We start from the raw sequence: 24,857 nt of genomic DNA on the forward strand, positions 1-24,857 counted from the left end.
TCCTTAAAAAACTAAAACTAGAGTTGTCATATGATCCAGCAATCCCACTCTTGGGCATATATCTACAGAAAAATCTAATTTGAAAAGATACATGTACCCCAATGTTCACAGCAGCACTATTTACAATAGCCACGACATGGAAGCAACCTAAATGTCCATTGACAGATGAATGGATAAAGAAGATGTGGTATATATATATATGTATATATACACATACATATATATATATATATATGTAACAGAATATTACTCAGCCATAAAAAAGAACGAAATAATGCCATTTGCAACAAATATGGATGGAACTAGAGATTATCATACTAAGTGAAGTCAGACAGAGAAAGACAAATATCATATGATATCACTTATATGTGGAATCTAAAATGTGATACAAATGAACTTATTTACAAAACAGAAACAGACTCACAGACATAGAAAACAAACTTATGGTTACCGAAGGGGAAGGGGTTGGGGAGGGATAAATTAGGAGTTTGGGATTAGCAGACACAAACTACTATATTAAAAATAGATAAACAACAAGGCCCTGCTGTACGGCATAGGGAACTATATTCAATATCCTGTAATAACACATAATGGAAAAGATTATGAAAAATTATATATATATAAAAACACTTTGCTGTACAGCAGAAACTAACACACTGTAAATCAACAATAATTCAATAAAAAAAGAAAAAAATATTATATTTTCTAGCTGCCCACGAAGTGATCTTTGAGGAACCTCTAGTGCTCCCAGTATTCCTGGTCAGGATCTACTGTTCTAATAAACCCTAAGGAGCATATTTTGCAAAATCAAATCATTTTAGTGTTAACCAATTGACAAAATAATCCTAGAAATCCAAATCACCTAAGTGATATATCACTTTTTTATTACTTTTGGGGTTTTCTATTCAAAAATAGGTAAAGATTCCAAATTTTAAAATGCAAGAAAGGTATAAGAACAATGTGATGTAACATCACCATGAATGACAAATAATGTTTCATTAAACCCCTAAGAGCTGAAATGACACTCAATAGTGGATCATGGTCAAAGAGTCAGAGACTACTTGACAGAGGCAGCAAATTTTGAGCTTCATTTTAAAGGAGAAAAGGAACATGACTTAGTAAAAAGAGATAAGGTAAAAGGCATAAGATATAAGTAAAAAGATACAAGACCTGTTCTTGTTTATTTGTTTATTGTTTTTTAGGATTTCCAAATCAGAAATTTTATCAAGTCCTGGTAGCCTGCTCCAGGGTATGTAACAAAAAGGGAGTGAAAGTCTCTAACGTACAAAGGAGTTTCAGTTGGCTTACTATTTTCCCTTGTGCCTGTAATTTTGTTCAGCTTTGCTTTTGCCAATTATAGATTTCAACACAGAAACAGCCCGCTAAAGAAAATAGCTTCTAGATATATGCTGTTCTTAATGACTGGTTACTAAGTATTTTCAGATCTTAATTTTGGGCCAGGTCCTTATTGTAATTATTGATTTCACTTTGAAGCTTAAAAGTAAAAGAGTTACTGTGCACTCACATATCTATCCTGTATTCAAGTTATTAAAAATTGTGTCATTTTATAAGCCATGTTATAAAGCATTCTAGTAATATTGCTCAGTGTCTCTATTTTAATAGGAAGTGCTCAAATTTTGTCTCAGACAAAAGGCATGATACCAGAAAATTCATGAGTCAGTCCATTGAACGACTAAAAGCAATATACTCATCCATACTTTCATTTACTCAACAAATATTTATTAAAGGTCAAAGCACACACACACACACACACACACACACACACACACACACACTCCAAACTCTTTTGCAGTGATCAATGATTATCAAACCACATGTTTTCAGTTCTAATATGCTGAGCTTTTTCTTTTTAATCTCATACTGATTTTTATTTTTTCTAGTTTTTTTTTAAATTAATTTATTTATTTTTGGCTGTGTTGGGTCTTTGTTGCTGCGTGCAGGCTTTCTCTAGTTGCGGAGAGCAGGGGCTACTCTTCGTTGTGGTGCACAGGCTTCTCATTGTGGTGGCTTCTCTTGTTGCAGAGCATGGGATCTAGGAGCACAGGCTTCAGTAGTTGTGGCTCGCGGGCTCAGTAGTTGTGGCTCGTGAGCTCTAGAGCACAGGCTCAGTAGTTGTGGCGCATGGGCTTAGTTGCTCCGTGGCATGTGGGATCTCCCCAGACCAGGGCACGAACCTGTGTCCCCTGAATTGGCAGGTGGATTCTTAACCACTGCGCCACCAGGGGAGTCTCTATCTTGAGCTTTAAGAACTAGAAATAACAAACAACTGAGTATTTAACTCTGAATAAAAGCCAGTTGAGCTTTGTTTCTTCCCAAATTAGATTATACATTATGTTAACAACACACATTGCTCCCCTTCAGGAGAGGAAACTACAATGGAAATGCCAAATTTACTTGTGATCTCCTCAATCTCAGATAACCCTGGCATTCAAACATAAAATTAGGAGCCATGAGAAAAATCCTGATAGTTCCCCCTGAAAAATAGTATGTTTGTCTTAGGTGATACACTTATTTTTGTAATCAAAATGGCTATTGCTGCTCTATTTCATCTACATTTTCATTTTTTATAGCATCTTAGGAAACTCATCATTGGCTCTTTAGTAAGGATGATAATGAGGACATTGTTTCTGTAGTACAAGTGTTCTTTTGAGACACTTAGGTGACATCTGTTTCTGGTCTTAGTGTTAAGTGATGACCATATTTTAAGCAAGTAACTAACTCCTACATTATATTGCCTTGAATCACATATTAAAATATGCTTCTGCTTTGCACTGGCTTCTAGAAAACTCAAAGTAAAATCTGTGATTGATTCACAGCAAGTAAATAAGGAGAATATATGCTCCATAAGAATAATGCTTACTCCATGAGTAAAGTTCCTGGACTGTATCAGTGTAACACTGATATCCTATTAACTGCATCAATTTTCCACACAGTTATATTTCTTGATGCCTGGCTTTTAGTATTGACCTTTACTTGTTCCAAATATTTGCTGTCCTTTAATATAAGTTTTCTATTTTCTGTTTTGAGTTCATAACTACTAAGTAATTTGTACATACCTCTATACTTATATAAACAGACACACACTATAGCACAGATATGACCATAACCGTGTACTTGACATACAAAGCCAAGGATGATGGCCAGCCCCAATTGCTTATAGGTATAGATTGCAATAGGTGTAATACTTTTTGTTTTTACTGCCAGCTTTGGGTGTTAGCCATAATTGCAGAACATCAGGAAAAATCTTATTCCATACCTTGTCAAGTCTTCCCTAACAGAATCTTAGTTGTATTCAGGTAGCCGGCTAAGATTCCTTCATCTCAGGGAAGGTAAGTCTTTTGCTAGCCCTAGAAAATGACCCACGATTAATAACAACTAGTCACAGAAATCCTATTATCCCACTTTCCTTCATTAAATATTTCTTCGCAAGTTTCTTGGAGATAGAGGTGGCCATATCACAATAGTTATGCTCAACAAGACATAAGTCTACTAGGAGACTTTGGGGAAAATTTTTGTCCCCATATAAAAAGATAGACTTTGCAAGAAGAAATTTTTATGTCCCTGGCCCTTTCTACTCAGGATACTGGTTGTGTGGTTTTGGTGCCTGCAGCTACTGCAGCCGTCTTGAGACGATGTCTGGAAGGCCACCGAGAGAGCATGGAGATGTTAACAAAGTGAAATGTTATCCTTGAGCTGCTATACGCAACCTGTCATCATCTTCTTCCAGATTTCTTGCCTTTGTTATAGAAGCCACAATCCATCAGGAATTCTTCTAACTGCATATAAATTCCTTCCCAACTGATAGAATTAATGCTTTAAAAATGTACGGTTAAATTATTAACGGCCATGCATTTTTCATTAAAAAATTTTATTTACCTCCAGATAATTTCCTCCCAGATATTAGGACATGTAAACACACTACCTTGATGACAATCTCTCTACCAGTATGAGAGGTTAAATATTGCTTTCTGGAATAATTACTCACTGGTCTCATTATCTTCAATAGCTGTGATTTCAGCTATTGGAAATAAAAAATAATTTTTCTTTAAAAATAACTAAACAGTTCCTATCAAGTGTCTAGTTCCTGTAGCTGGAGCTAGAGAGTCAGTAAAAAATGAAATAAAGTTCTAAAGAGTGTCACAAATGGAAAAATCAGAGTTAGACTAACTTAAGTAAATATATGACATAAAAAGAATCCCCATAATTTGAACATCTGTCTTGGCAGAGATATAGATGGTTAAACTTGCGAGAAACTGCTACGTGACACTAATTTCTACTATTATTTGCTGAACAGGTAATTTCAATAAAGTCTTTTAGAAGAGCTTACAAGAACAGTTTTATATCATGCATATTTTTGCAAAGAAAAGCTTTTTAAAAATTAAATTTAGCCTATCATGCATGTAACAAGAACAATAGAGTTGGGAATTCATTATATTAATGATATATTTTCAACTTGTGTTATATTCCATATTCTATTTATTTAAATACATAATTAATATCTTTCTAGACAACTATACAACTTTTAATTCCAGATTTACTTTAGAAACAGACTTGCATATTCCTATATCCTGAAATCTAATTCTTTTATATTTAATCTTCCTATCACAACATATGTTCCAGTTACAAAATCATGTTTATTTAATTTTAATTAACTAATTAAATGAGATAGATAACCATAAGTAGAATTTACAAATACAGCCTCTTCCTCTTTCTGCCCAAGGGAGGTATACCGGTCCTTTAGTTGGTTTATAGTCTAGTTACTGCAGCTAAAATTAAATGGTTATTTTCTGGTTGGAGATTTGATTTTTCAGGGAGAAACAAAATACTTGTTTGCTTATGCAGGTTCAAGCAGCTTTGTTTCCCACAAGTTATGTAAGACAGATATTTTTGATGCTACTATTCTCAAGCTAAATTTGTTAATATTTCAAAAACAAAATTCGTTTGGGATTTTCTTCTGTTACCACTAAGGAATCATTAAGCTGTATATCACAGACTAAATGTGCACATTTCAAAAGAAAGGCCCTAGTCTTCCAGTATATCTATTCTCATTGCTTGCATGGTATTTTTCCCCATTGCATCCACAATGTATAAACCACATATACACAAATCTGGGGATAACTTGAAAAGTAAACAAATTTTTCTGTTTCTTAACTGGTGTCTTAGCCAACCAAACACAATATTCTCTAATTATAATGCTCTAAAAGAGACAGATACAGATGAAATTGTGACTTAGGCAATGCTCATTTTTTAATGGCTTCTTTACCTCACCTCTGGAACAATACTTTCTATTTTCTATAGCCCCAACCAACAAATCATTAATTCAACTGGCCACTCTCGCAAAAGCAGCTGAGCATAATGGACTTTGCAGGGTCGCTGCTTATCATATGTGTTGTATATACCTTCTTTCCCAGTTCCTTAAGGCTCTGCTTTCCCTGGTGAATCTCATACTAATCTAGCTGACAAGGTTTCATTAGGAGGAGCCCCACGCCATTGCCATATTTATCACAGCCTCTCAAAAATAAATATATTTTAAAAACTCTAAGTTGCTATGTAAATATAGGTGGCCATTGTCTTAGTCTGTTCAGGCTGCTATAATAAAATACAAAAGACTGGGTAGTTTATAAACAATAGAAATTTATTTCTAAAGGTTCTGGAGCCTGGAAGTCTGAAATCAGGGAACCAGCACAGCCAGGTGAGGGCCCTTTCCTAGGTTACAAACTTTGTTTGTATCCTCACGTGGCTGGAGCAGTAAGAGATCTAAGCAGAGCCTCTTTCATAAGGGCAATAATTCCATTCATGAGACCCCTACACTTACGACCTAATCACGTCCCAAAGGCCCCATCTCCTAATACCATTACCTAGGGGGTTAAATTTCAAAATATGGATTTGTGGGGGGCACATAAACATTCAGACCATAATAGTCACTGTTGATGTTATTGTTGTCAATTCAACAACAATTGATATTTATTGAGTGCCTACCACACGCCAGGCACTTTTCTAAGTGATTTGGGATAGATCAGTGAACTACACAAAAAAATCTCTGATTTCCTTCTATCAAGAAGAAACAAAATAAATATTAAACATAATGAACTAGTAAATTATATATGTCACAAGTATCCTAGTGAAAATAGAACTGCAGATTAGGGTACAGAAGTGTAAATTGGAGACCAGAAAGTAAGATTTAATTTTAAATGGGATAGTCAGGCCTATTGAGAAGGTGACATTTGAACAAATATTTGAAGGAGGTGAGAGAGTGAGCCTTGAAGATATATATGAGTGTTCCAAGCAGAAGAAGCATCCAGTGAAATGCCCTGAGGTTTGAGGGTTCTTGGTGTGACTGAAGACACATAAGGATGTCTTTCTGGCTGGAACAAAGTGAATGAGGGAGAAAACAGTAGGGGATGAGGTCAGAAAACAAATGGGGAACAGTTTACACAGAGCCTTGCAAGCCATTGTAAGGAATTTGGTTTCTATTCTGCATGAAATAGGGGAGCCATTGAACAGTTTTGAGCAGAGAAGTGACATGATCTGACTTATGATTTAATAAGATTACTCTGACTACTTTGAGAAGAATATTCTGTAGAGAGGCAAGTGTGGAAGTGCTGAGACCAGTTAGGAGACTAGTGCAATAATACAGACAAAAGATAATAGTGGCTGAATTAGACCAGGCCGGTAGCAATAGAGATAGTGAGAAATGGTCAGCCTCTGGATAGAGTCAATAAGATTATTAAGTAGAGCCAATAGGATTTTCTGAAGGAATGAACGTGGAGTGGAATTTTTAAAAAATGAATCACGGATGACTCTAAGATTGGGGGCTTGACAAGGAATTTCTGAAAGGATGGAGTTGGAATCTACTGTTACTACCAGCAGGGTTTAAAAGTTGCCTCATTACCACGGCCTGGAACAAATTTTGGTTATTGTTTCTTAGCTAGCTTCTCATCTTAAACAATATAATCAGTAAGGGTGAGTTCTATACATGGAAAAGGTGTCTATGTGGCATGATTTCCAAGTACTAGGGAAGTACAATGCCCTCCAAAATCCCCCACCTCTTGTTTCTGTCTGGAATTTAAATTGTTTGAATTTTTCTTAAAGGTTTTAAATACTACTACAATACAAATGATCCTGAAAACAGATGCCATTTAAGTTGTTATCAATTAACAAGTATGTTTACACCTTTGTATGCAAGAGTGGTCAAAGACATATAGAAAGATGGAGATGGAAAGGGTCTTTTCAGCTGTTATGATTTAAAAATAAGTAACCTGAAAGTCATAGAAATTAAGTGACTTGTCCAGGATCATAAAGCTCATTGGGGCAAGACGAGACCAGAATCCAGGTCTCCTGGTTCCTAGTTCAGTGCTTGTTTTGGGTAGGTTTGCTGGAGGAACAGAATGAGTAATGCAGAATGGATCCCTGTTTGGGAAGACAGTGGTGCTAAAGGTGGGAATGGACATCAAACACAAGGCAAGAATTATTATAAGGTGTACACCTTGAACATATACAATGTTTATATGTCAGTTATGCCTCAGGAAAGCTGTTAAAAATAAGTAAGATAAACAATTAAAAAGTAAAGAAAAATTTGACCCTAGATTCTTCTTCACCTCCTCCTACATTTCTCTCCACTCACAACCGCCTCCTAGAAAGAAAATCTACATTGAATGACCACTTCTCTTCACCTCTCATTCACTCTTCACCCTACTGCAAGCAAGTCCCCCCTCATTACTACTTAAACTCCTCAAGCAAAAGTCACTAATGACCTCCTGAGAGACCCATAGAATCTTTTTCGTTTTCTGATACTTGATTTCTCTTCAGCATTTGTTCCCCCCAATATTAAAACTCTCTCCTCACTCGGTTTCTATGACCTTATGCTTTCTGGGTGTTCCATCTTACAACTCAGCCCACGCGTTCTAAGTCTCCCTTTCAGCTCTTTCTCTTATACTTGCTCTTTAAATGGTGGTGTTCCCCAGGGCTCTATTCTTGGCCTTCATCTCCTCCTGCTTTACAAGCGGTCTCTGAGTGATTTTATCCTTTCCCTTGACTTCATTTACCACCTGTGTGCTCATCTCCATCTCCAGGCCAGACTTTTTCTCTAGTCCTATTCTCATGTGATCATTCATTAAATTATTCAACTTGTCAAAATCAAGTGCCCCTTTTGTGCATTCCATCCACAGGCATCTGAAACTCAGCAAGACCCAAACTGAAATCATCTTTTTCTCCACACTCTACCTGCTGATGTACTCCTTATCTACCTGCTGATGTACTCCTTATCTCTATAAAAGGCACTACCTGACTCACAGATTGCTCCTCTCCTCTCCATTCCTCCTGATACTGCCTTAGTCCAATTCCTTACCATATTTGGGCTCACTAGTTGCAATGATGTTCTAATAATCTCTGTCTCCAGAGCCTTCCCATCCGTTCTGTCCCCCACAGCATAACGAGAATTATCTATTACACAAATCTGACCATATAATTTCCCTGATTAAAATCATTCTATGCCCCCCATATTGATAATGGAATAAATTCCAAGGGCCTTATCAAGGTATAAAATGTTCCCATAATCAAACCCTTGGCTACTCCCCCATTTTAATTCACTTCTTGCTCTTCCCTTACCATGTATTCACTTTCACCCTTCATTCCACCTATGTGCAACAGCCTACAATTTCTTCAAAAAATCCACCTCCAAGCCTTCATACTCAAGAGACTCTTTTTACTGAGGATATCTTATCTCCTCATCTACCTGGAACATACCTATTAATCCTTCAACACTCAATTACCCAACACTCGATTATCCTCAGCAGTTTCTAACCATCCCAATAGTTTGTCATTCGCTCACTTATGCCCTCACAATAATCAGCACTCTATCATAGCGCATACAAAAGTTCATTATACTAATCTTAACACAGCTTTCCTTTCTTACTAGACAGTGAGAGAATTGACAAGGACTCTATCTCACTCAACTTTATATTCCCACAATTTGTAAAGCATTTGACATAAAACTCTGTAAAATATTTGCTGAACAGAATGTATCATATATAAAGTAAAAAAAAAATTCCTGCATATGTAATATCTTTATCCAAAGAAATAAATATCTAATTATATACTTTCAAGTACCAAAGCAACTGTGAATGGATATTTTAGACATGGAGGAGTGGAGAGTTGGTTTCTATATCTTTTAAGTTATTCTCATATTGTTAGTGCTTCTACTATGTCTGCCTAGGGTACAACTGCCTCACAGACTTCATAAATTTTCCTTTGCATTATATAGCAACAAGGTAGCAGAGAAGTCAACTCTGTACAGAATTTGGTCTGTATTTTTACCTTTTCTGTGCACTATTTAAAACCTCATTCAAACTAGCAAAGCTTACTATAATTTTCAGGCAGGGTCTCTACCAAGCCACAGCATTTTCCTTCAAAATGTGGGTGATCATTTTCCTATGAGACTTATCCTACAGTAGAAAAGCACTCATGTTTCTCCAAGAAATGGAAGGATATTAAATTATAAAGAGAAGTTCAGACTAAGTTAGGAAATCTGTCTAAACCAATATTTTGATACTTGCCACAAAAGATTTTAACATACCAGGTTTTAAAAACACACTCTAAAATAGCAAAGAGACCCTTATGACATAATAGCAATGAAACATTTTTTGCAGCTTCCATGTAGTTATATATTTATCTCTAATTAGAAAATAAAGCATATAGTACAGAGAAACTAAAAGCGAGATTTATTTACATATACAAACATATTTTTTCCATCATTCATTTCAGTATTTTGAATTTTCTAATAACTATATAGCCAGCAGTCACTATAGAAATATTACATCTCTTTAAGCTTGCACTGTAAAAGGGATGAGGATGATAAAAAACTTAACCAAAACTGGTTCTTTAGGGCAGAGGAACTTCGATAAATCTGAAGAGTTTTCCAAATACATATCTGTATTCAAAACGACTGAAAACACACATTCATAAATATTCTATTTTGCATAAGAAGATGACTCTTTTGTAATCAGGGTAATACTCACTGATGATTTGGATTTATTTTCAATGTTTAATTAAATATTTCATTTCTGCCAGTATATCCATTATGAATTACCCTCCTTAATGATACACATTTATGCTTTTCAAGTTGATTTTCATATATTAAATTTAACTGGAAAAAATTGAACAAATATTCTGCACAGGAGAAATAGGCATTAAAGCAACAGGACTCCTTTATTGGTTTCTGGTAGAACAGGTGACATTCCTCCCACCCCTTGTCAAACAAAATCTAGAAAACCCACATTTGTTAAAAATATTTGGGACACACAAAGCATTCTAGCTATTGTAATGTTGTTGTTTGGCTAAGAATTTCTTCTACATGGATAATTGCCTTTCAAAGGATCAAAATAATACAATGAGATATATAATACCTATTTGATTACAAATGAATCATTTTTTGATGAGGGTAGTTCAAACTGTTGAAATTTCTCAATTACCACCTTTTTCAGCTTCATTGAGGTATTGACAAATATAACTTGTATATATTTAAGGCATCCAACTTGATGATTTAATATACATGTACATTGTAACATGATTACTACAATCAAGTTAATTAACATATCCATAACCTCACATGGTTATTATATTTTTTGTAGTGAGAACACTTAGGATCAACTCTTCTAGCAAACTGCAGGTATACAATACAATATTATTAACTATGGTCACATGCTGTACATTAGATCTCCAGAACCTATTCATCCTGCACAACTGAATATGTGTACCATTTGAACATCTCCCCATTTCTCCCATTCCCCAGCCCCTGGCAAATACCTTTCTACTTTTCTGCTTTTATGAGTTCAAATGTTTTAGCTTCCACAGATAAATGACATCATGTAGTAGTTTGTCTTTCTGTGTCTGGCTTATTTCACTTAGCACAACGTTCTCCAGGTTTGTCCATGTTGCAAATGGCAGGATTTTCTTTTCTTTTAAGGCTGAACTATATATATATTCACATTTTCTTTATCCACTCATCCATTGATGAACACTTTAGGTTGTTTCTATGTATTGAATATTGTGCATAATGCTGCAATGAACCCTATAGAAGTGCAGATATCTCTTCAAGATACTGATTTCATTTCCTTTGGTTATATAACCAGATATGAGATTGCTAGATCATATGTTAGCTCTATTTTTAACTTTCTGAGGAATTTACAAGCTGTTTTCCATAATGGCTGTACTAATTTACATTCCCACCAACAGTGTACCAGGGTTCCTTTTTCTCTATATCCTTGCCAACATCTCTTTTGTATTTTTGATAATAGCCATTCTAACAAGTTTGAGGTAATATCTCATTGTAGGTTTGATTTCCACTTCTCTGATGATTAGTGATGTTGAGCACCCCTTCATCCGTATATCTGCTGGCCATTTGTATGTGCTCTTTTGATAAGTATCTATTCAGGTCCTTAGCCCATTTTTTTTTTTTAAACATCTTTATTAGAGTATAATTGCTTTACAATGGTGTGTCAGTTTCTGCTTTAAAACAAAGTGAATCAGTTATACATATACATATGTCCCCATATTGCTTCCCTCTTGCATCTCCCTCCCTCCCACCCTCCCTATCCCACCCCTCTAGGTGGTCACAAAGCACCGAGCTGATCTCCCTGTGCTATGCGCTTAGCCCATTTTTTAATCGGGTTTATTTTTGGTTTTTATTGTTTGCTTGTTTTTGCTGTTTAATTGATTGAGTTATTTATATATTTCAGGTATTAACCCCTTAACAGTTATATTGTTTGCAAATATTTTCTCCCATTCTGTAGGTTGCTTTTCCACTCTGTTGATTGGTTCCTTTGTTGTGCAGAAACATTTTAGTTTGATGCAATCTCAAAGAAAAACAGACAAATCTCATTGTCTGTTTTTGCTTTCGTTCCTGGGCTTTTGGTGTCATATCCAAAAAAATCATTGCCCAGACTAATGTGAAGAAGCTTTTTCTCTATGTTTTAATCTGGTAGTTTTGCAGTTTCGAGAATTATGTTTATTCCTTTAATCTGCTTTGAATTGGTTTTTGTAGATGGTGTGAGAGAAGGGTCCATGGGGATATCCAGTTCTCCCAACATTTATTGAAGAGACTATCCTTTCCTCATTATGGGTAATTAGCATCCTTGCCAAAGATCGGCTGACTGCAAATGTGTGGATTTATTCCTGGGCTCTCTATTCTGAGAGAGCCTTTCTTATGCCAGTACCATACTGTTTTGATATAGTTTTGTAATAAAGTTTGAAATCAGGAAGTATGATACTTCCAGCTTTGCTTTTCCTTCTCAAGATTCTTTTGGGGTTCCATATGAATATTGGTATTGTTTTTACTACTTCTGTAAAGAATGTCATTGGGGTTTTGATAGGGGTTGCATTGAATCTACAGATGGCTTTGGGTAGTATGGACATTTTATGAATTCTTCCAATTCATGAACATAAGATGTCTTTCCATTTATCTGTGTCTTCTTTAATTTCCATCATCAATGTTTTATAATTTTCAGTGTATAAGTCTATGTCTTTTGTTAAGTTTATTCCTAAGTATTTTATTATTTTTGTTGCTATTGTGAATAGAATTGTTTCCTTAATTTCCCTTTCAGTTTATTGTTTGTATATAGAAACATGACTGATTTTTGTATTTATGTTGATTTTGTATCTTTCAACTTTACCGAATTAATTTATTAGCTCTAACAGGTTTTGTTGGTTGAGTCTTTAGGGTTTTCTACATATATAATTATATCATCTGCAAATAGGGATAATTTTACTTCTTTTCCAATTTGGATGCCTTTTATTTCTCTTTTCTTATTTCATTGCTCTGGCTAGGACTTCCAGTACAATGCTGAATAGAAGTGGTGAGAGTGGGCATTATTGCCTTGTACCAGATATTCAAGAGAAAGTTTTCATTTTTTCCTCACTGAATATGATATTAGCTGTGGGCTTTTCACATATGGCTTATGGCCTATTTTGTGTTATGGTAATTCCTTCTATACATATTTTTTTGAGAGCTTTAATCATGAATGGATGTTGAACTTTGTCAAATGCTTTTTCTGCATCTATTGAGATTATTATACAATTATATTAAATACTTATTATACCTTGATATAATTATTATATATTATTACTAGGTTGTTTGAGATTTTTCTTGTTTCTTGATGTAGGCATTTATCTCTATGAACTTCCCTCTAAGAACTGCTTTTGCTGCATCCCATATATTTTGGTATGTTGTATTTCCATTTTCACTTGTCTCAAGGTATTTTTTTTTAATTTATCTTTCCATTTCTTCTTTAACTCATTGCTTGTTCAGCAGCATGTTGTTTAATCTTCACTTATTTGTAAATTTTCCAGTTTTCTTCTTGTAATTGATTTCCCACCTCTGTGGTGGGAAAAGATGCCTGATATGATTTCAATCTTCTTAAGTTTATTAAGAATTGTTGTGTGGCCTAAGATAGGATCACTTATGGATAATGTTTCATATGCACTTTAGAAGAATGTGTATTCTGTTGCTTTTGGATGGAATGTTCTGTGTATTTCTGTTAAGTTCATCTGATCTAATGTGTCATTTAAGGCTGGTGTCTCCGTAATGATATTCTGTCTAGATGATTTATCCATTGATATAAATTATTGTATTGCTATTTCTCCCTTTAGTCTGTTAATATATGCTTTATATGTTTAGGTGCTCCTATGTTGGGTGTATAAATATTTACAAATGTCAAATCCCCTTGTTGGATTGATCCCTTTATCATTATGTAATACCCTTTTTTGTCTCTTATTATAGTCTTTGTTTTAAAATCTATTTTGTCTGATATAAGTATAGCTACCCCAGCTTTCTTTTGGTTTCCATTTGCATAGAATAGCTTTTTCCATCCTTTCATTTTCAGTCTGTGTGTTTCCTTATATCTGAAGTGAGTGTCTAGTAGGCAGCATACAGACGGGTCTTGCCTTTTATCCATTAAGCCACTCTATGTCTTTTGACTGAGGAATTTAGTACATTTATATTTAAAGCAGTTACTGATAGGTATTTACTTATTGTCATTTTGTTAATTATTTTCTGGTTGTTTTATAGTTCCTCTCTATTCCTTTCTTCTTCTCTTGCTCTCTTCCTTTGTAATTTGCTAACTTTGTTTACTGGTATGTTTAAAATCCTTTCTCTTTAAGTTTTGTGTATCTACTATAAGTTTTTGCTTTGTGGTTACCATGAGGCTTACATATAACAACTTACGTCTGTAACAGTCTACGTTAAGTTGGTAAGAACTTAAGGCTGATAACATTCTAAAGCTCTACATTTTTGCTCTCCCCCACCCAACAATTTTTTATGTTTTAGAAGTTACATCTTACGTCTTTTTATCTTGTGTATCCCTTAACTAATGATTGTAGTTACAGTCCTTTATCAGATGAGTCCTTTGCAAATATTTTCTCCCAGTATGTGTCTTGTCTTCTAATTCTCTTGATATTGTCTTTTGCAGAGCAGATTATTTTAATTTTAATGAAGTTCAGCTCATCAATTTTTTTTTCATGGATCATGCCTTTGGTATATTATCTAAAAGTACCATCATCACCATACCCAAGGCCATCTAGGTTTTCTTCTGTGTTATCTTCTAGGAAATTTATAGTTTTGTATTTTATATTTAGATCTGTGACCTATTTTGAGTTAATTCTTGTGAAGGTAATTTTGGTATTTTTAAGGTATGAAATGGTTTCCAGGATTGGTGTCCCGGTTTATAACATTATGTATATGGGAAATAAGGATTTGATTTACATAAACTTGTTTTTTAAGCATCCAGGAATCAATTAGTTCATAAGCTGGAGGTCATTTGCTCAAGTGGTTTCCAAATATCTGTCTTTAAATTGGTTTCACTAGAGTTACCTGAGATGGTTGGATGGATTTGGTTTGTTTTTTAAAAATTGACTCTCAGGAGCTAATAGTCAAGAGGGGAATTTATGGCACACGGACATAATTGATCATTATATACTACTATCATGCAGTATGTAAAGTATTTAAGTTTAAGAGCCCAAAGAGGAATTCAGCAAATTTACAGGATTTAAAGGAAGTGAAACTCATATCTAATTTTGCCATTGTCTCCAAAATTGACCTAAAAAATACACCAGTGCTGATGTCTGAGCATGGTGCTAACCTTCTAGTGGATGGAAGCTTCAGAAAGGTTCTTTATCCTCTGGCAAGCATCATTTTATGCTAACACTACTATGATTAACCTTCCTTGAGATTTTAGATTCATTCTGAAAGTGCGACATCACATTTGTACTTTAAAATGACACATGTTAGAAACCTTTTAAATATTCAAAAAGTATTTCACTTCTATTTTTGTCAGAATTGCATAATAAATATTACTTAAGTCATAAGCATTGAGAGACTTATCTACAATATTACTATTCCTTAATGCTCAGAGGCCATATTGACAAAATCAGCTGGAAAAAAATGCAATTAGGAAAAGTAACAATTGGGAATGGAGTTGGGGAGGAACTCAGACGGGTACCAAGGATACAGATTATACTATCTTCATTGATAAACACTGAACATAATCTCATATCTTTCCTTACCCAACAGACCCAACTTCAACTTTCTCCTTGTGCTTACCTAATTTACAAGCATTGCTTTATTAACACCCAAAACAAGTACTTACAAAGAAGTGGTGAATTCCCGTTTCCTTATGTCCTAAGTTCATGTCCAATGCAGCATTTTATGTACAGATTCCAAATTTTGCTTTACAAATTAGGAGAGGCAGAGTTTTCAGTTTGCAGGTTGAGCTTGCAGCAGGGTAGATAGAACAAACTTTGGACTTTGAAATAAATTTGACCTGCAAATCACCAAGGAAAAATTAAATTGAAAGTTAACAGTTAAACCTATCCATGACTAGCCTGAGCAAAAACTGTGAAGTTCTAAACGTTGTGTTCAAGTCACACACCTCCTGCTCCCCAACGTGGTCAAGCTACAGCAAAGCATGCCCAGTCCCTATGATACCATTTCTTGTGTGTTTGACCTGGCACTCATTCACTTCAACACAGCTGATCACCTCTACCGGCACCAATTTTCCAAGACAATGTTTCTTCCTCTCACTGTTAGTACTACACACACTTTAACAATGGCTTTGGACATTGTGATTCATTCTGAAATAGTGACTTTGACCTTAATATTTTCATTTTGTCAGGAGGAGGAAAAGCAATCCTCAGACAGATTGGTAGTAAGGAAAATGGAAACAAAAAGTCACTTTTGGCAAAAAGTCATCTTTGGCAAGCCTCAATCACACTGAGTGGCTATCAACTTCACTTCCACAGAGCAGGCAAATATAAGTAGAATATGGAATAAACTTCTCAAGCAATTTTATTAATGATCTTTCTATTAAGGAGTGCTGGGTCTGAATGATCCTTGTTGTTGATATACACTGCCCTGTGTCATCAAGTAATTACACACCACTTGCCTTCATTTTTCCCATGGCAACCTAGAAAGTTTGGTGAAAATTTGTTCATTTTTATTTGATAGACAACACGCCTTAGTAATAAGAGGAAATAGCCTAGACAGAGAATCCAGAGGAATTCTAGATTCTCTTGTTCTCTGAGAGCTAAACTGTGGCAAATCACCAAATTTCTCTGAGTCACAGATTCCTCTTTAAATGAAAAATTTAAATATCTCATATTATCATTTTAGGATCAAATGGAAAAATGAACATGAAAGGGCTTTGCAAAACAAAGTTCTACTCCTAAATCATCAGTCATGTTTTTCTGCCTCCAAAGGGAGTTAAATGTACATTTACTCCCTCTCAACCATTCCTCCTCCTTGAGAACAACTTATAAAATTCTTTTCTAAAGTTGATGACCTGAGTTAGGGGCAAGGTTAGAATAAAGCTACTGTCCCCAAAAGGAACTGGATCTATAGCTTTGGCCTAGTGGACCACACAAGGAAGCAAGCGGTCTGACTTCAGCTACATTTACAGTTTCAAGAAGAAGCAGTTGAACTCTATGTACACTGAGTGGTTCCCTGATTGGTTGATGTCTGATCAACTGATTCCCACTCGAGGGATGCTATTAGATCTTTAGCATCTAATGGGTGGGTGAACTGAGTGTTGTCAGGGGTGAACAGCTATTTCACAGCTGGGAGCTTCCAGAATGCTAAGGTGCAAAAATGAGCATTAGCTCTGGTGATTCTAATATGAAAAAACATTACTCCATAGAGAACTTTTCAAAGACTACACAGGGCACTTTGCAAATACAGGATTGAACACACCATTGGAAAATTCAAGAAGAAGAATTTTCTTTAATTGTAAGCACAGGATACTGTATAGAACTCCATCTCTGTAGGTGAAATTACATCTCCAGACACACAACTGGATCTATAATTTAATATTTTGTACAAGATAACAATAACGTCTGTAGAGATTAATTACCCTGATCAAGCTGAACAAAGATGAAATGATGCTGTGCTTATTTTTAAATATTTCTGCCTGGTACCAGCTGAACTCCGTCAAATTATGAGCTTAATTTTCTGCTCCAATGGTGAAATGTGACATAAAACTATCAAAGATAACCTTTTACAGCACAATAAACGTTTAAATACGGAGTTTCAAATTACACTTCCAAAAGAAAGGCTCCATTATGTCTTGTATCAATACTTAGTAAAAGGATCAGTTCTCCAACGAAGAGGGACTCTGCTTGCCTACTGCTCCAGCACTAGCACTTCTTTTTCAACTTGCCTTATGAAGACTTGGATAAGGTCACTGATTTCCACTGAATTCTACGTGGTTTCGTTTATTCAAATGGCTTCTCTTAGGCTATTTTAGAGGTCTAAAGAATATGGACCACTCTGGACTATCTCCGCAGCTAACGGATGCTCCCATAGGCAAGAACTTACTTTTGTCCTTCTGTGATCACACAGGCCAAGACGCCACTCCACAGCATAATGCTGAGTCCTTATTAGGTACTCGATCATTGAGTGCCCCATGTTCCTGAGGGTTATTTTTCAGGCTCTTGGCCCCGAAGCCTCTCAGTTATGCCAGTTATCTAGGCATAAGCCTACCTCCAAGAAAAGCGGCTACCACTCAGTGAAGAGAAGGAAAAAGACTAAGCTATTGGAAGGCCAGCTTCAGCACAATACGTGTAGTTTTTTCCTCATCTTAAAATATTTACTCACATCTCCCTGGAAAGTCTTTTAAAATCACTTTTCTGAGGGAGATAAGCTTCATCCGTAACTAATTAGTGGCTGCTTTCTGGAAACAATTTAAAAGGTGCATTTGCAGAATTCTCTTCTGCCTTTTTATTAAAGCCATAACTCTTACATCTATCACTCGCTTTGAGCTGGTCCCATTCCCTTCCGCAGGGAGCCTCACCCCTTCAGCCGGGAACCCCGCTCACTTCTAAATCCGCTTAGAGCCCCGCCTCCTCCTTAGAGGTTCCAGCCAATCCTGTATTCTCCAATGTCTTGGTGTCGAGCTATCGCGAGACTTCAACCGTGTCTTTCGAGAGTCTCTAACCGTGTGGACTTGCGCAGAAGACACTCATGAAGCCACTGCCGGACAAAGGGGGCGGGGCGCTCCTACGTGCGCGTTCACCTTGACCCCACGCTCCAGCGCGCGCCCGGCACCTAGGAGCTGTGGTTTCTGGGCCCCCCCAGGAACCGCAACACACGCCAGCCTAAATCGCGCGTGCCCACCTCAGGCGGATGTTCGCTGGGTGGCGAATGCGTGCCCGGGACCTGCGGGGGCATTAGAGGGCCCCGGGCCTTGGTGCAGAGAAGCTCTAGGGGCTTGGAGAACGAGTCTAGGTAGGCGCTTGGGTGATGGAGGGTCAGGGGTCAGAGGTCGGGGACGGAAGGCGTCTCTGCACAGAGACGGAGGTCCCAGGGAGGGAGGACTCTGTTGTTCTGGAGTCCGGGAAACTAAAAGGCTGAGAGGGAGCTGCAGCGCGAGTCCCCCCGACCCTTCCCCATCCCAGACGTGTGGGCCCGTGGACCGCCGCGGCTCCCCCGGGACGAGGTGGGGCCGTGGGAAAGGAGGCTGTGCTTCTCCCCGGGGGCTGGGGCCTGCAGTGTCTTGTTCGAGCGCCCCGGGGGCTGTGATCGCGCTCCTCCGCCTCGCGGCAGCTTGTTTGCCCGGCCTGCTGGGAGCGATCGGCGCTGACAGCCCTCCTCAGACTCCTCGAACCGCTTTTGAGTCTTTCGGAAGAAAACTGAGTGGGTATCACTATTCGCCGCAGATATGCCCCTGGAGACTTGGAACTGGGCAGCTGCCTAGCTTCTTGGTGGGCGGAGTTGTAATGTAGTAAAGGGGAGGCCGAGGCCAAGTTAGTCTGAAAGTTCTCAGTTGCCTCTGGAGTCATATTAATTACATTCGCATTCAAAACCACCAGTGCACGTTGTACACTTTGACTCCGTGGTAGTTGCTAGTTTCCAGAACCAAGATGTGTTTTCTGATGATTGACGGTCACTGTCAGATAAACAGTATTATTAAATAATGGCCATTAAGCTTGTGTCTTTTTTCTAAGTGACTTGACATTAGCCATGAGGCAAAAATCCTAGATGTTTGGTGTTTTGCTACTTGTGTTTAAATTAACTTGTGGCTTTAACGGAACAAAAAAATAATAATTTTAAAGTCATTAAAGCTATTTTTTACTATTCGGTTGGGTGATAGCAAGAATGATGAAACTCCCATGAACTGAAATGATCCATAGTATCTGTACTGTCACCAAAAAGACTAGTTGATTTATGATCAGTAATCATGCTGGAAGCAGTGTGGTAGTGAACAGTTGTGGGATAAGTGTTCCTGTACTGCAAAAGCTGGCACTTTCTGGAGTTTACAAGGTCCACTTAGCCAATAAGCTGGCAGTTGAGAATAAAATAATTTAGTTTTGAAGGATGCTATATATATGTATATATATCCTCTTCTTGTCCAGCCTAAAGAACTGTACTTACAGGATTATTAAAACAAATCTTTTACTAAGAGTTCAGGCTAGAAAGATTTGGGGGAAACAATCTGCTGGTGAAAAATCTTATGAGGGCATTTTCTAAGTATCTGTGACTAACATATGTTCTAGAGTTCAGTAGATGAAAATACTCTCAGCCTACTGGGATTATCACTGCAGAAGAAGATTGTGGTAATGCTAGGTCACTGAGAACTTTTCAGTTATCAGTAGTGATTGGGCTTCACTTGCATAAGGCTAACCTTGGACAGCAATATCTCAAATGTATATACTTTTTGTTCCCCTAATAGCCTAAACCCAGGCCTGCCATGGATTTGTGGTAATTCAGGATTGGTATGTGTCTTTTAATGAAGAGCTAATAATTTGGAGAGGAAAGAACCTGAATAAGTTTAATTGATATCCATTTGTTGTATTGTCTTAGTAACTTAACATTTTATGTTTACTCTTCTAGCAATCTATCTTTGTTTTCTGTTAAAGATACAGGTCAGTCAGTTTTCTCTGTCTCATTCTGGGCCAGAAATAGTAAGGAGTAGTTTCACACTACCTATAGTCTTTTAGAATATGGTTAAGAGAGATTTTTCCAAAAAGAAATATGAGTAAAGTACTATACTAGGTCCTTAAAAAGAGAGAGGGTATTCAGGGAATTAGAGATCTTTGGTTCACACTACGTTGTATATCATTTCCATCCTGACACTGACCTGGCATTGGGAGTACAATGCTGAATAGGATACTATTCCTGCCCAGCTTTCAAGCAGTTCAAAGTCAAACAGTTAAGAACACTGTGGCAGTTGGGATCAAGGAGGAGAGGCCCTTAACTCAGCATACCTGGTCATGGGTGGGGAGATTAGGACAGCGATAGGCAGAAAAGCATGAAAGGGCATTTCAAGCAAAAGGCTTTTTACATCTAAGTGAGGGACAGTAAAAATGTGGTCCATATAGAAAGCTGCATATAATCATGTTATACCCAAACACTGATATTTAAGGGGGAGGAAGAAGAAGCAGAATCATCAAAGATGAGATTCATCTGGTATGAAGAAAACAAGGAGAAAGATTTAGAATTGGAAAATGATTGGAGATATATGGAATTTTACCAGTACTTGACTTATTAGCTACCAGTTAACATTATGGTTATAAGTAGCTTTGATCAAATATTATCTTCTTTGGTTCAAGAGTTATCCCTAGATAAGGATCTGCTAGAAAAAGAGTCAACCAAAAGAGGATGGTGGGGTGGAGGGAAGGCAGATCATGAATGTTTGCTCAGTAGAGAACTGAACAAAACGAGAGCCTTGCTAGAAATCCTGGTCTTTATTTTTCTTCAACTTATCATTGTAATTGACAAATATTTCTATAATATTAGAAGAATCAGATTGGAAGCAAACATCTGAAAGAATGTGCAAATTATAGTGGTATATATCACTTAAAAGATACTGGATGAGCCTTATCAGAGAAAAGAACAGAGAGTTGAAGGAATGTGTTCTGATTCAATAATATCTCTATTACAAGACTGTTGTAAGAGAAAGGGCACATGTTAACCTCTCTTCGCAATTGATTCGCTCAAAATGGTCATGGATTACTAGAGATGCAGCACTAGTTGAGCAGACATTTCCCATCTATACTATACTTTGGAAAGAAAGAAGTGGATTTTAGTAGGCAGCTGGCTAACAATAACGAGGTTTCTCAAACCTGGCTGCATGCTGGAATCACCTAGGGAGCCTAAAAAATAATGGAGGTAGTGCCTGGGCCCTGCCCCAGAGATTATAATTTAATTGGCTGGGGTAGTACCAGGCATCAGGATTTTTAAAATTTCCTCCAGGTGATTCTAATGTAAGTCAAATTTGAAACACGCTGATCTATAGTCCCCCATCCTGCCACTTTAAAGTTTGGTTATTATAAAATATAGTTTATAGTGTTCTCAGGGTGATGATAATAGCAACTACCACTTACTGAATATATGCTAAATTTCTGTTGCTGTGCTCTTGTACATACACAGAGGCTAGATAATTTGTACGTGCCAAGGCTAGGATTAGAATCTATTGATAGGACTTCAAAGCCCACATTCTCTCCTGTAAACCAGATTGCTTTGCAGATGTGAGACCTTTAGCCGGTTGCTTTGGGGGCTTTTAGAGTTAATGATTCCATAATTACCATGTTACTAATATTACTGTGATGGGTGTGATAGATTGTGTAACTGGCCCAGTTCCCTCCCCATCCCCTACCTCATATCCACGCTCTCTGCCATGAGCGGTTCCACCCATAAAGAAGTGTAATATATGTCCCCACCTCTTGACTTTGAGTCCATCCATGTGACTTGCTTTGGCCTGTGGAACCTTAGTGGTTTCACCCTGACCAAATGCAGAAAAATACCTGTTTGGTTGGATTGGTACTCTTACACCTCAGTCACTGCCATAAGAACATTCCTGGGTTTTTTTTTCTGGTCCCAGGAGAAGGATGAGGACTACATTAAGCAGAGCCGGTCCGCTTCTCCCGAAACCTAGCCTAGCTCAGCCAGCCCTCAGCTAACCTGCACATCTGTGAGAATAAATGACTGCTGTCTCAAGGCAGAGCTTTGGGTGGCGCGTTATACAGCATATTTATGACAGTAGCTAACTGATAAACTGGAATAACCTAACTTCAGCAGAGTGACCCAATTCCAGTATTCCAGCCTGTGCTCTGAGGAGAACCGGACACAGATAAGCACTTAGGTTATTAAGAGCTCCCTATATGATTCTGATCTCTTATCCAAGATAATAGAGGCGATAAGATGCTTGAGAAGTAGTTAACTATAGTCAGAGATAGATCACCACCTGCATATTCATAAACCAAGCACTGGTTGAGGGAGTGGAATTCTCATGATTGACTTAGACCAGCAATGTTTGATAGACATTTTGCAATTATGAGAATGTTCTATATATTTACACTGTCCAGTACAGTAGCCACTAGTCACGTATGGCTTTTGAGCTCTTGAAGTGTGGTTAGTGAGAATGAAGAGCTGAGTTCAAATCTTTTTTTAGCTTAAAGTTAAATAGCCACAGGAAGCTAGTGGCATCCTTATTGGACTGCACAAACAACTTCCTTGAGACTACGGAGGAAACCACTCTTCTTTTAAGTCACAAGGCCAACGTGTTCCTAAATAAGAAAAAAGTTCTGTCAACAAGGAAATGAGGTAGATCTTAGGTAGATAAGTAATATTATTTGTTTCTTTTATGGTTATTGTTCTATTCAGATCTTCTGTTTATTGGACCAGTTTTATTCATTACATTTTGTTAGTAAATTACACATTTTATCTAGATTTTTCAAGTTTATTAGAATAAAGCTATTCTTAATATTCTCTTACAGTTTTTAAATCACTTCTGCACCTACTTTTTGTCTTTGCTTTTTAAATTAGTTTTTTTATTTATTTATTTATTTATTTTTGGCTGCGTTGGGTCTTCCTTGCAGCGCGTGGGCTTTCTCTAGTTGCGGCGAACGGGGGCTACTCTTCGTTGCCGTGCGCGGGCTTCTCATTGTGGTGGCTTCTCTTGTTGCGGAGCACGGGCTCTAGGCACGCGGGCTTCAGTAGTTGTGGCTCGCGGGCTCTAGAGCGAAGGCTCAGTAGTTGTGACGCACGGGCTTAGTTGCTCCGCGGCATGTGGGATCTTCCTGGGCCAGGAATCGAACCCGTGTCCCCTGCATTGGCGGGCGGATTCTAAACCACTGCACCACCAGGGAAGTCCTGCTTTTTAAATTAGTTTTATTAAGGTAAATTACATGCAATAAAATTCAACAATTTTACATATACAATTTGATGAATTTTGACAAATGTGTACAATCATGTGATCACCAGTAGAACATTCCTGTCACTCAGAAGGTTTCCCTTCTGCTTCTTTGCTGTCAGTCACCTCTTACCACTTCCTGGCCCCTGGTAACCACTAATCTGCTTTCTGTCACTAGATTTTTACTTTTTCTAGAATTTCATATAAATGGAATCATACACTGTGTAGTCTTTCACTTCTGGCTTCCTTCACTTAGTATAATGTGTTAAAAATTCATCCATGTTGTTATATGTACCAATAGTTTATCATGAGTAGTATTCCATTTGTTTATCCATTCATCAGGTGATGGACATTTGGGTTGTTTCCAGTTGTAGGCTTTTATTAATAAAACTGCTATTTAAAAATTCAAGTTTAAGTCTTTTTTATGATTCTGTGTTTTTATTTCTCTTAGGTAAATGCCTATGAGTGGGATTAATAGGCTGCACAGAAAATGTATATTCAATTTTGTAAGAAATTGACAGACTTTTCCTGTTGGAATGCTGGAGAGTTCAGTTCTAGTTCTTCTACATCCTCAGTCTTTTAAATTTTAATCATTCTACTGGATATGTAGTTTCTCATTGTGGTTTATGGGTTGACTTTGAAATGCCTTAATGACTGATGATGGTGAAGATATTTTCATGTGCTTACAGTATTTGCAACGTATAGATCCTCTTTGGTGAAACGACTGTTCAAAATTTGTGTCCATTTTTTTAATAAGGTTGTTTTTCTTACTATTGATTTGCAAGAGTTGTTTATATATTCCACATAGAAATCTTTCATCAGGTATTTGTTTTACTAATATTGTTTCCCATCCGCAGCTTCCCCTGTCATTCTCATAACAATATCTTTTGAAGAGCCAAAGTATTTAATTTCACTAAAGCCTAATTTATCATTTTCTTATAGTCTCTGCTTCTTGTGTCCTATTTAAATTTTTTTTTTTTTTTTTTTTGGCCTAATCCACTGTCACTTAGATTTTCTCTTCAGTTTTCTTCCGGAAGCCTTACAGTTTTAGCTTTTATATTTCAGTTTATGATCCATTTCAAGTTAGCTTTTATGTGTGTGGGGAGGTAAAAATCAAGGTTCTCTTTTTTTTTTTGCATAGAGGTATCTATTAAAAGGGAT

General features: G+C 37.0%; 2 protein-coding genes across 6 annotated transcripts in view; one reads left to right on the forward strand and one right to left on the reverse strand.

Annotated features, from left to right (window-relative positions):
• GRM1 (glutamate metabotropic receptor 1) overlaps positions 1-18,505 on the reverse strand; it is a 411,742-nt gene extending 393,237 nt beyond the window's left edge. The window contains exons 1-2 of one of the 2 annotated variants that reach the window (XM_082405449.1): positions 17,882-18,493; positions 15,660-15,833 (exon numbers count right to left, since the gene is read on the reverse strand). The gene's annotated coding sequence lies outside the window, so the exon portion shown is untranslated. Of the gene's footprint in view, positions 1-15,659 lie in introns of both variants that reach the window. The other variant, XM_082405452.1, reaches the window with a different exon arrangement.
• Positions 18,506-18,592: 87 nt separating this feature from the next.
• Positions 18,593-24,857, forward strand: part of SHPRH (SNF2 histone linker PHD RING helicase) — a 126,191-nt gene continuing 119,926 nt past the window's right edge. For 3 of the 4 annotated variants that reach the window (XM_082405429.1, XM_082405427.1, XM_082405430.1), the window contains exon 1: positions 18,593-18,790. The gene's annotated coding sequence lies outside the window, so the exon portion shown is untranslated. Of the gene's footprint in view, positions 18,791-18,830; positions 19,199-24,857 lie in introns of those variants that run through there. The other variant, XM_082405428.1, reaches the window with a different exon arrangement.

Source organism: Balaenoptera borealis, assembly GCF_965194805.1.
Source record: "Balaenoptera borealis genome assembly, chromosome: 9".
NCBI lineage: Eukaryota > Metazoa > Chordata > Mammalia > Artiodactyla > Balaenopteridae > Balaenoptera > Balaenoptera borealis.